Source organism: Arachis duranensis, chromosome 9, assembly GCF_000817695.3.
Source record: "Arachis duranensis cultivar V14167 chromosome 9, aradu.V14167.gnm2.J7QH, whole genome shotgun sequence".
In the NCBI taxonomy this organism is placed as follows: domain Eukaryota; kingdom Viridiplantae; phylum Streptophyta; class Magnoliopsida; order Fabales; family Fabaceae; genus Arachis; species Arachis duranensis.
Window position 1 is genome coordinate 45724539 of NC_029780.3, and position 9818 is coordinate 45734356.

The 9818-nt window shown below is 41.7% G+C and overlaps 1 pseudogene; it reads left to right on the forward strand.

Annotated features, from left to right (window-relative positions):
- The first annotated feature begins 7140 nt into the window (after window positions 1-7140).
- LOC127741549 (guanosine deaminase-like) overlaps window positions 7141-9818 on the forward strand; it is a 42665-nt pseudogene continuing 39987 nt past the window's right edge.

Below are 9818 nucleotides of genomic sequence, written 5' to 3' on the forward strand. Positions count from 1 at the left end.
TTCACCAATCACATCGGGAAGCTGATGGAGGTTTATGTAGACGATATGCTGGTAAAGACACAAAGAGAGGAAACGTTGTTATCCGACCTCACTGAAGTGTTCAGCACCATAAGAAAGCATGTGATGAGACTTAATCCCGCAAAATGCACTTTTGCATTAGAAGTTGGCAAATTCTTGGGCTTCATGCTCACCCAAAGGGGGATCGAAGCAAACCCGGATAAATGCCAGGCTATACTTAGCATGAAAAGTCTGACCTGTGTCAAAGAGGTCCAGCAGATCAACAGAAGACTCGCAGCTTTGTCTAGATTCCTAGCTGGATTGGCCTTAAGATCTCTCCCTTTCTACGCAACATTAAGAAAAGAAAAAATATTTGAATGGACCCTAGAATGTGAACAAGCTTTCCAAGACTTCAAGACATTCTTCGTGTGACCACCTATATTAACCCGACCCAGGGAAGGTGAAGAACTAATCCTAATCCTCGCTGTAGGAGGTTAGGTGATTAGCCTCAACACTAATCAGAGAAGACAAAAATGGGCAACAACCAATCTACTTCATCAGTAAGGCCCTGCAAGGCACTGAACTAAACTATCAAAAGATAGAAAGGTTCGCCTACACCCTTATACTTACTTCTCGACGACTCCGGCCATACTTTCAGGTGCATATCATCAGAATACGGACCAACTAACCCATAAAAGGTATCTTGCAGAAAACTGACTTACCAGGAAGAATCCTACAGTGGGCAATTGAGTTGTCCGAATATGAACCTTAAGTATGAGGCTCAAACGGCCATCAAGTCTCAATACATGGCCGATTTCGTCGCAGAGTACATCGACACCCCAGGTACCCCTATAGAATGGAACCTTTACGTTGACGGCTCCTCAAAAAAAGCTGGGAGTGGAGCAGGCGTAATCCTAGAAAGTGATCAGGGAACCCAACTCGACTGATTAAAGTTTGAGTTCCCTGCCTCAAATAACCAAGCCGAGTACGAAGCCCTACTGGCTAGTTTGAAGCTGGCAAGGGAAGTGGGAGCACAAAAGCTTACTATCTTCAGCGACTCATAAGTAGTCACCTCGCAAATAGAAGGGAGTTACTAGGCCAAAGATCTCACCATGAAGTAGTACCTAGACACGACCAAAGAACAGCTCAGACAATTCATGGGATATGAGATGTGACTTATACCTCGAGAACAAAATGCCCGAGCTGATGCACTTTCGAAACTAGCCAGTCCAAACCAGGGGGCAACAATAGAAGGCTCATCCAAAAAACACTACAAAGTCTGTCAACCTCGGAAGAAAAGAAGGTCTTAAGCATATCATACCAGGACCAAGGGTGGATGACTCCCATAATTAGTTACCTCAAGTCTGAAACACTCCCCGCAGATAAAAAGGAGGCAAAAAGGTTAGTACGAGAAGCACAATACTACACCATAGTGCATGACGTCCTATATAGGAGAGGAATCTCTACACCCCTCCTAAAATGCGTCCCAACCTCCACTACGAGGGAAGTCTTAGAGGAAGTCCACAGTGGCATGTGCGGCAACCACCTTGGGGTGCGGGATCTTTCCAAAAAGGTACTTCGAGCTGGTTTTTATTGGCCAACTTTGCAAAAGGAAGCAACAGAGTTCATCAAAACATGCCTCCCATACTAGAAGCACGCCAACTTTCATATTGCACCACCCGAGAAACTCATCTGCGTCACTTCACCCTGGCCATTTGCAAAGTGGGGGCTCGACCTCCTCGGACCATTCCCCCAGGGATGAAGCCAAGTTAAGTTCCTCATTGTAGGAATAGACTATTTCACAAAATGGATCGAGGCTGAACCTTTAGCCACTACCACCACTCAAAGTAGTCGGAAGTTCCTGTACAGAAACATTGTCATAAGGTTTGGTGTCCCATGCTCAATCACCACAGACAATGGTACTCAGTTCACCGATACGGGTTTCAGAAACCTGGTAGCCGATTTGAAAATCAAGCACCAGTTCACCTCTGTAGAACACCCACAAGCCAACGGATAGCCGGAAGCCACCAACAAAGTCATACTGACTGGGTTAAAATGGAGACTACATGATGCTAAGGAAGCTTGGGCCGAAGAGCTCCCACAAGTCCTATGGGCATACCGGATAACACCACACTCCACCACCGGCGAATCACCCTTCTGACTTGCTTATGGAATGGAAGATATGATTCCCGTAGAAGTAGAAGAAGGATCTCCCAGAGTGATCCTCTATAGCGAAGATACAAATCCCCAAGCTTAAAGGGAAGAGCTCGACCTACTTCCAGAAGTCCGAGAAAGAGTTCGGATTAGAGAGGAAGCACTAAAGCGTCGAATGGCTTTAAGGTATAATCAGAAGGTAATCCAGCGAAGCTTCGCCACCAATGATCTCATCTTAATCCGAAATGATATCGGAGTAGGTCGGTCTGGAGTAGGGAAGCTAGCAGCCAACTGGAAAGGGCCATATCGAGTTACATAAGTACTAGGGAAAGGTTACTACAGGGTGGCCGACCTCGAAGGGTGAGAGCTACCAAGGTCATGGCATGCTTGTAACCTAAGAAGGTACTATAGCTAGAAATAGTAAAGATCTTAGGTCAAGGCACACTCTTTTTCCTAGAAAGATTTTTTAATGAGGCTCTAGGCCGAGATCTAAAGAACTGCCTAACCTAGAAGGGTAAGTACTCACATGTACACACTTTTTATTCATTTTATTATTTTATTATTACTTAAATGAAAGTTATCGATTTCCTAAAAAATTTTCTACCAAGACGTATTAATCTACGCTCGTAAAACGCAAAATTCATCGCCCGATTAAAAGAGGTCGGCAAGGTGAAGCGATAAAAGCAAGTTAATGTAAGAAGTTATAAAAAGTAACCCAGAAAAGTGACCTGACAAGGTCTAACTAAAAATGGGATTACTAAAAATAACTTAAGAAGGCCCGACAGAGAAGTCGGACCAATGAAAGGATCACTAAAAAGGGACAAAAACATCTCGCGAAGGCCAAAAGTGCTCAGCTAAAAAGGTACAAGCCCTGAAAAAGATTTTACTTAAAACAAGAGCACAATCTCAAAACGGAGCTAAAAAGTCATCCAAACAAACTATATAGAAAAGGTTTCCCATCAGAACACTACCTAAAAAGTTGTTGGAATACGACTAAAAAGCCCGGATGATGTAGTCATATAGGTCGACGTCAGCTAAAGAAGGGGTGCGACCTCCAAAAAGGTCCAAAAGATTGAAAAGCCTAGGACCGAAGTGCCTAGCTAAGACGGGTACAAAACTCTTGAAAGGAGATATTACTCAAAAAGGCAAAAGCATAATCCCAAAACAAGGTTAAAAAGTCATCTAAACAAACTAAAAAGGTTCCACACGAGAAGGCTACCCAAAAAGTTGTTTGGAATTTGACTAAGAAGCGCGGACGGCAAGTCGCAAAGACGATATAGCCAGCTAAAGAAAGGGTGTCAAGGTAGCCAAAGAAAAGGCATAGTTTTAAAGGCCAAAAAGGAAAACCTGTGAGGAAAATGCCACCTCAAAGGGTGTCGAACCAAGGAAATCCAAAACACCAACATAAAGGTTAAAGAGCAACCCCCTCTAAATAAGGGTTGAAGAGCAACCCTCCTCCAAACAAAGGTTGAAAAACAACCTCCAAATACAAGCATATCGACACAAGTAAAGTAAATGCATCGTCCAACATAAATTAAAGCATTAAAGACTCAAAGGCTGCCTAAATGGCAGCCCAAGAGTTTAAAGTGTTTATTTTTCAAAATAAAGGTTGCTGGGGAGCAACCAAATGTGAAAGAGTTATCCACAGTTCGCTTCAGAAGCCACATCTTTAGGAGAAAAAGGCCTGGTCAAGATCGGGGTAGCATTGACGACTCCATCTGGCCCATTCAGAATCTCCAGGTCAGGCTCGGGATCAAGAGGGACTGCCTCGGCAGAAGGAGGACCCTCATCGTCATCATCTGGGGTAGGGACAATCTTGCCATCCTCCACCACGTTGTCCATGCTAAAAAGAGAGAGGTCGACGTTGGGAGCAAGAACCCGGACCTAGGACTTTAGATTCTCATACATATCAGTCATACTGCTCACCATATGACCTTGAAGCTCGGTGTAATTGTCCTGAGCAGATTGAAGCCTCTCCCTCATTTCCAACAGCTCGGCATAGGTCTCGGTGTAGCTCTCCTTAACTTTCTTGGCCATGTCCTCGGCCAGGTTAGCAGCCGCCTCCGCTGTAGTAGCTCAAGACTTCTCCCTCTCAACATCAATTTCTAACTTAGCAACCTTGGCATCCAGCTCATCCTTCAAAGCCTTGAACCTTTCATATTCAGACTTGGCATCCTCTAGAAAGGCCTTCGTAGCACGGATCATAGACTCCCGGACAACCCGAGATAAGGCCGCGCTAATATTGGCCATCCGAATACTACTGCTCCATATAAAATCAAGATGGTGGAGGATCGACACATCGTCCAGAGGAACTCTCCCATAAGGAGCAATCAACTCTGTGGCAACCCACACCATCAAACTCTTGGCCATTCAGATCATAAGACCCAATAGTTTTTTGCTTCTTGGGAGGAGGACCTGCCGTAATAGGAGAGGAGGTTGCACAAGAGGTTGTTTGAGGCAGATCAGAAGAAGCCACCTGAACTCGCCAGGTCAGGATGATCTTCCTCAGACCCTGAGAGTCAGCTACCGGCTTCTTCGGAGGCAACTATGCTGAAGAACCCTCCCCCAAAGTCTTTTGTGACAAATTTTGGGCAGCCACGACCTTCTTGGCTTTTCAGAAAGCCTTCATCGAATATGAGGATGCAACCATCTCTGAAAGGAAGCCAGGCAAAAGAAGAGCTCGGGCACTACCTAACTTGGAACGGAGGATAGTGGGATCCCCCAAAAACTTCTTAGTATCCAGGTGAGGAGGTTCCCCCTAGTGCTCCTCCAAAACACCCACAAAGGCCTGTTCTACTTCGTCTAAACTCTCACAATGGTATTTTAGGGCTACAGGGCCTTTTTGCCACCATAAAGGAAAGTTGACTCATTATTTTCATCCAAAAAGAAAGTGCGAACACCCTCAATAGCTTGGACTTTAAAATAGTATTTTTCAAAGTTACGAAAAGATTCATCAAACATTGAGAAAACCTTCCTCCCTTGGATAGCCCTAAAGGAGATCCAAGAAGTCTTCTTCTTGGCCACTCCAGGCTTGGTCAGCACAAACAAGTAGAGAAAAAGGGACTGAGAAGGACAGACACCTAGTTCTTGACATAACAGCTGGAAAATCTTTATAAAGGCCTAAGAGTTTGGATGAAGCTGTGAAGGGGCCACATTACAGTTCCATAAGAGTTCGGTTTCAAAGGCGGTAAAAGGAAGGATAATACCTAGCTGGCTAAAGAAATAGTCATAGGCATAAAATAAAGGTCGCTCTGTCCGAACTAAAGGAGAAAAACTAACTCTCTCCTCAGGATCAGGCAATACCAGTTCATAATTCTTCTCATCCTCCCTATGCTCACAGATCCTATGAAACTGCCTAAGTTTCTCACAATACTCCGGGTCGGCCACAGTAACACACATCAACACTATAGAGTCTAACCAATTGGCCATACCAGCAGGGATCTTTGTGGACATCTCGACAATGTTCTTATGAGAAGACATAAAGCAACTACATCTACAGCAAGAAAATAAAAAGGGTTCACTACTGAAACAACTCAGACAGAAACAGCAAAGGAAGAAACAACCAACAAGCAACAACTAGGGCAGCAAAAGGGCACCCCAAAATTCACACAAAGCAAAAGAGATCAACACCAGAAGCCCAGAAGCACCCTTTGGAGGCAACAGTATAAAAAAGAATGCAGAAAAAATAACGCAAAGCCAAATCCTTAACCCTCTCAAACAAAAGAAAAACACAAGAAAGCAAATAGAAACCCAGATATCAACAACGGAGAAGTAAAAAGGTTGCAACTTTGAAGAAACAAAGGCATACAAAATTGCTAAGAAAGATTCAACCTTTTAACCTTCAGACTCAGTAAAGATCAAAACTTTTTACAAAAGGAAAGCATGTAAGAGTAAAGCGCAAAGAATGATGACAATTAAAGCATGTAAAAATGAGAAAGGATACGAAGTAAAGCACCAACCTGCGAAAGAAGACGAATAAGCTAGCAGTAAGCCACGAACAATCTTCACCAAGAGATGGAAACTTCGAAAATCCATGAAAGGAGCAATCTTGGAGTGCTGGGGCAAGCAGAAGATGAATGAAAGGAAGTTTTTCTCATTGAGCAAATGAAACAAGAAACTGAAGACAAAGTCTAACCCTTTTTTCTTTCAATTTCAAATTAAGCGGGGAATGAAATGGCAACGGGAATTAAAAGCCCTATTAAGAGGCTTTAAAAGCGCTCGTTTTAACCCAAACTGATGCACTTGGAAAATGACGCTACATTTAAAGTGCTTCACATTTTAAAAATCATTAAAGACGCGAAACTTGCTCGAGAAAGAGATGGACCAAATACGACTAAGAAGATGCTTGAGCATGACTTCCCCAAAAGAGGTCAAAGCTCAGAAACAAGCACAACCTCACAGAAATATCGAAGCTCAAGCAGGGGCACTATTTATACCCTGGACTGAGCTATATGGTCCGGGTTGGACAAAGACAAAAATGGCCGACCTCTTGTAAGGTTGGCTCGTCACCGACCTCTTCTTAAAGAGCTTGGCCAAATCGCTACAGAGGCCCAAGAAGGCCCAAAGTAAAGGGTCACAGCCCACCTGAAGACGGCTGACCAAAAGATAAGTGATCTCAGCCACAAAAGATAAGATAAGATAACTAAACTTATCTCAAGGAAGGTCACTCCACACTACTATAAATACACTGGAGCACCCAGGTATAACTCATATTCCAATTCTACAAAAAATTTGCTTAAAGCCCGTGCTAATTTAAGGTTCGGAGTCTCTTGCAGGTACCACCCCCTCCGATAATCAAAGATTAGCAGCATCTCAAGCTCCAACATGTCAGACACGGCAGCTCCGACCACACCAGAAGATCTCATCCAAGATCGACCTCACTGTTTCAGGTAACCCTCGGAACACTATGTGTTCATTGATTACCATGTTCAAATAGCAAATCTTGGCATTCCTTTTGCTTCTCTTTATTTTTTTTCTTTTTTTTTTCTAATGGTTAATGACGACATCATTGCAAACATTAATCCTCTTCAGTTATTTGTCAACTTCAAGTCAAGTGTGCTGTGTTGGATTGTAACACTATCTCTTAGTTGGATTAGAGAGTCAAACTCAGAACAGTTCATGACTTTTTCTGTCAAGAGATACCAGAGAGGATTTAAAAATGACGTGTATTTTTTCTGTCAAGAATAGTTGCATACTGATTACCATACATTGGTGTTATTTTCTCTGTTTTACATCAACTTTACAGCATAGAGATAACAAGTTCCAAACAAAAGCAGTTGAAGAACCATATATAGCTGTTGAATGTGGCGATGGACATCCATTTGGTGCTGTTGTTAGAAATGACGCAGTAGTTGTGAGCTGTGATAACACCATTTTAAGGAACACTAATCTCATAGCTCATGCTAAAATTAATGCTATCAGTGAGGTTTAATTGATAGTTTATTCTTCCGTTCAAATCCGAGGACTATAACGTGCATCTAGAGTTATATTAACAAACAAGCCTTAAAGTTATATTAAGGAAATGTTTTTTGAACTCAGTTTTGTTTCGTACATTGAACCGACAAACGTTTGATGTGTTAGAAACAGAATTAATACTAAAATTGGTTCGTGAAGTAACACTTGCACTTCAATATGATCTTTAAAGTTTTAATTTATTTAATTTAATTTTTTAAATTTGTATCTATGACTCCTGTTAGTTAATTTTTGATCTTATTTTCATCACAGAATTGTTAATGATGTACTGAGATAGATTGACCACCATTATACACGCCAATTAAAATTTTTTACTTTAATTTGCTCTCCTTTCTAAGAAACTGACAAAACCCTTATGTGAAATTAGAATTATATTTTTAGTATTTTGTAGGGAGTAAATTAAAGTAAAAAAATATTCAATTCCTACTTCAGATAGTCATTAAAAAGTCTAACGAAGTAGCTGTCAGTCCCTCTCAGCACACCATTAATGAATTCTGTGAAAAAAACAAAATCAAGAACTAATTGAGTTATGAATGCTAAATTGACGAGACCAAATTGAGTAAATTAAAATTTTAGAGACTAAGTTGAAGAGTGACCATGACTTTAAAGACCAATTTGAATATTAACCCGTTAAAAATAACACAACTGGGTTATATGTAATCAAACATTTATGACATCTTCATTCATATAATATAACAAAATGGCATGTTAAGCATATTAAAATTGGTAGGTTTATTATTATTATTTGATCCGACCGTTATAAAACTATCATCATAACTTGGAATTATGTGTCATAACTCGGCAAAACACGCTATAAGCTCGGCATTACGCACAGACTTAACGGACCATGTACTAGAATCAAAACATCCAAACTCATTAAGACCTGTTTATTGCTCTTTAACAACCGAAGATAATACAAAAACGTAACCGATCTTCTCCACTTCACATATAAAGGTACAACGTTCTATTCTAAAGGAACACATTGATTTCTCAATACTAGCTTAAGCTTCGGAGTGCCTTTGCAGGTACACTCCCCTTTATTTTTTGCTCGCGCTTTGAATGATCGGACATCTCTCCAGGAGTGAAGCTCGAACTTTCTCAAGGCTCATAGATCGACACTGAAGATAACAACTCGGCGCCAACTCCCAGAAGCCGAGCCCCCTTCAGGCATCTACACAGGAACAATTGGCACCCACTGTGGGGCCAAAAATATAATTTTTTTCTCTATATCATTGGCCTCGAGATTATCACCTGGAGCCATGGCTGAGCAACTTTCACCCACACCATCTGAACTTCTTCAAATGGTGACCGAGTTACGGCAAGCCAACCAGCGCATGGCTGAAGAACTAAAGAATGGAAAATCAGATTGCTAATTTGAATAATACCCAGATAAAAAATAACAATGATCGACAAGAACGAACAGAAGAAGCCGAGCATCAGTCAGGGCCGACGTATGTCTCCGAAACTACTCGGCACGAAGAAGTGCAACCCGAGCACAATGAGGAAGCTCAGCCAGTAGACGAGGATGACAACCTAGAAAGCTCCCCTGGGCCATTCACGGCCAAGGTAATGAATTTCGTGTTGCCCAGGAGGTTCATTCTGCTGACCACACTAACCCCCTATGATAGGTTAGGTGATCCGAAGAAATACATCAAAAAGTTCACCTCTATAATGATAGTAAATAGTGCATCTAATAAAGTTTTATGTCATTTTCTAGATGGTCCTGCACTTGATTGGTTTTGCTCTTTGCCTGTAGGTTTGATGAGCGGATAATTTATACGCTTTTTGGCATTGTTTTTATATAGTTTTTAGTGAGTTTGAGCTACTTTTAGGGATGTTTTCATTAGTTTTTATGTTAAATTCACATTTCTGGACTTTAATATGAGTTTGTGTGTTTTTCTGTGATTTCAGGTAAATTCTGGCTGAAATTGAGGGACTTGAGCAAAACTCTGAAGAAGGCTGACAAAAGGACTGCTGATGCTGTTGGAATCTGACCTTCCTGCACTCGAAATGGATTTTCTGGAGCTACAGAACTCCAAATGGCGCGCTCTCAACGGCGTTGGAAAGTAGACATCCAGAGCTTTCCAGCAATATATAATAGTCCATACTTTATTCGGAGATTGACGACGTAACTTGGCGTTGAACGCCAAGTACAAGCTGCTGTCTGGAGTTAAACGCCAGAAAAACGTCATGAT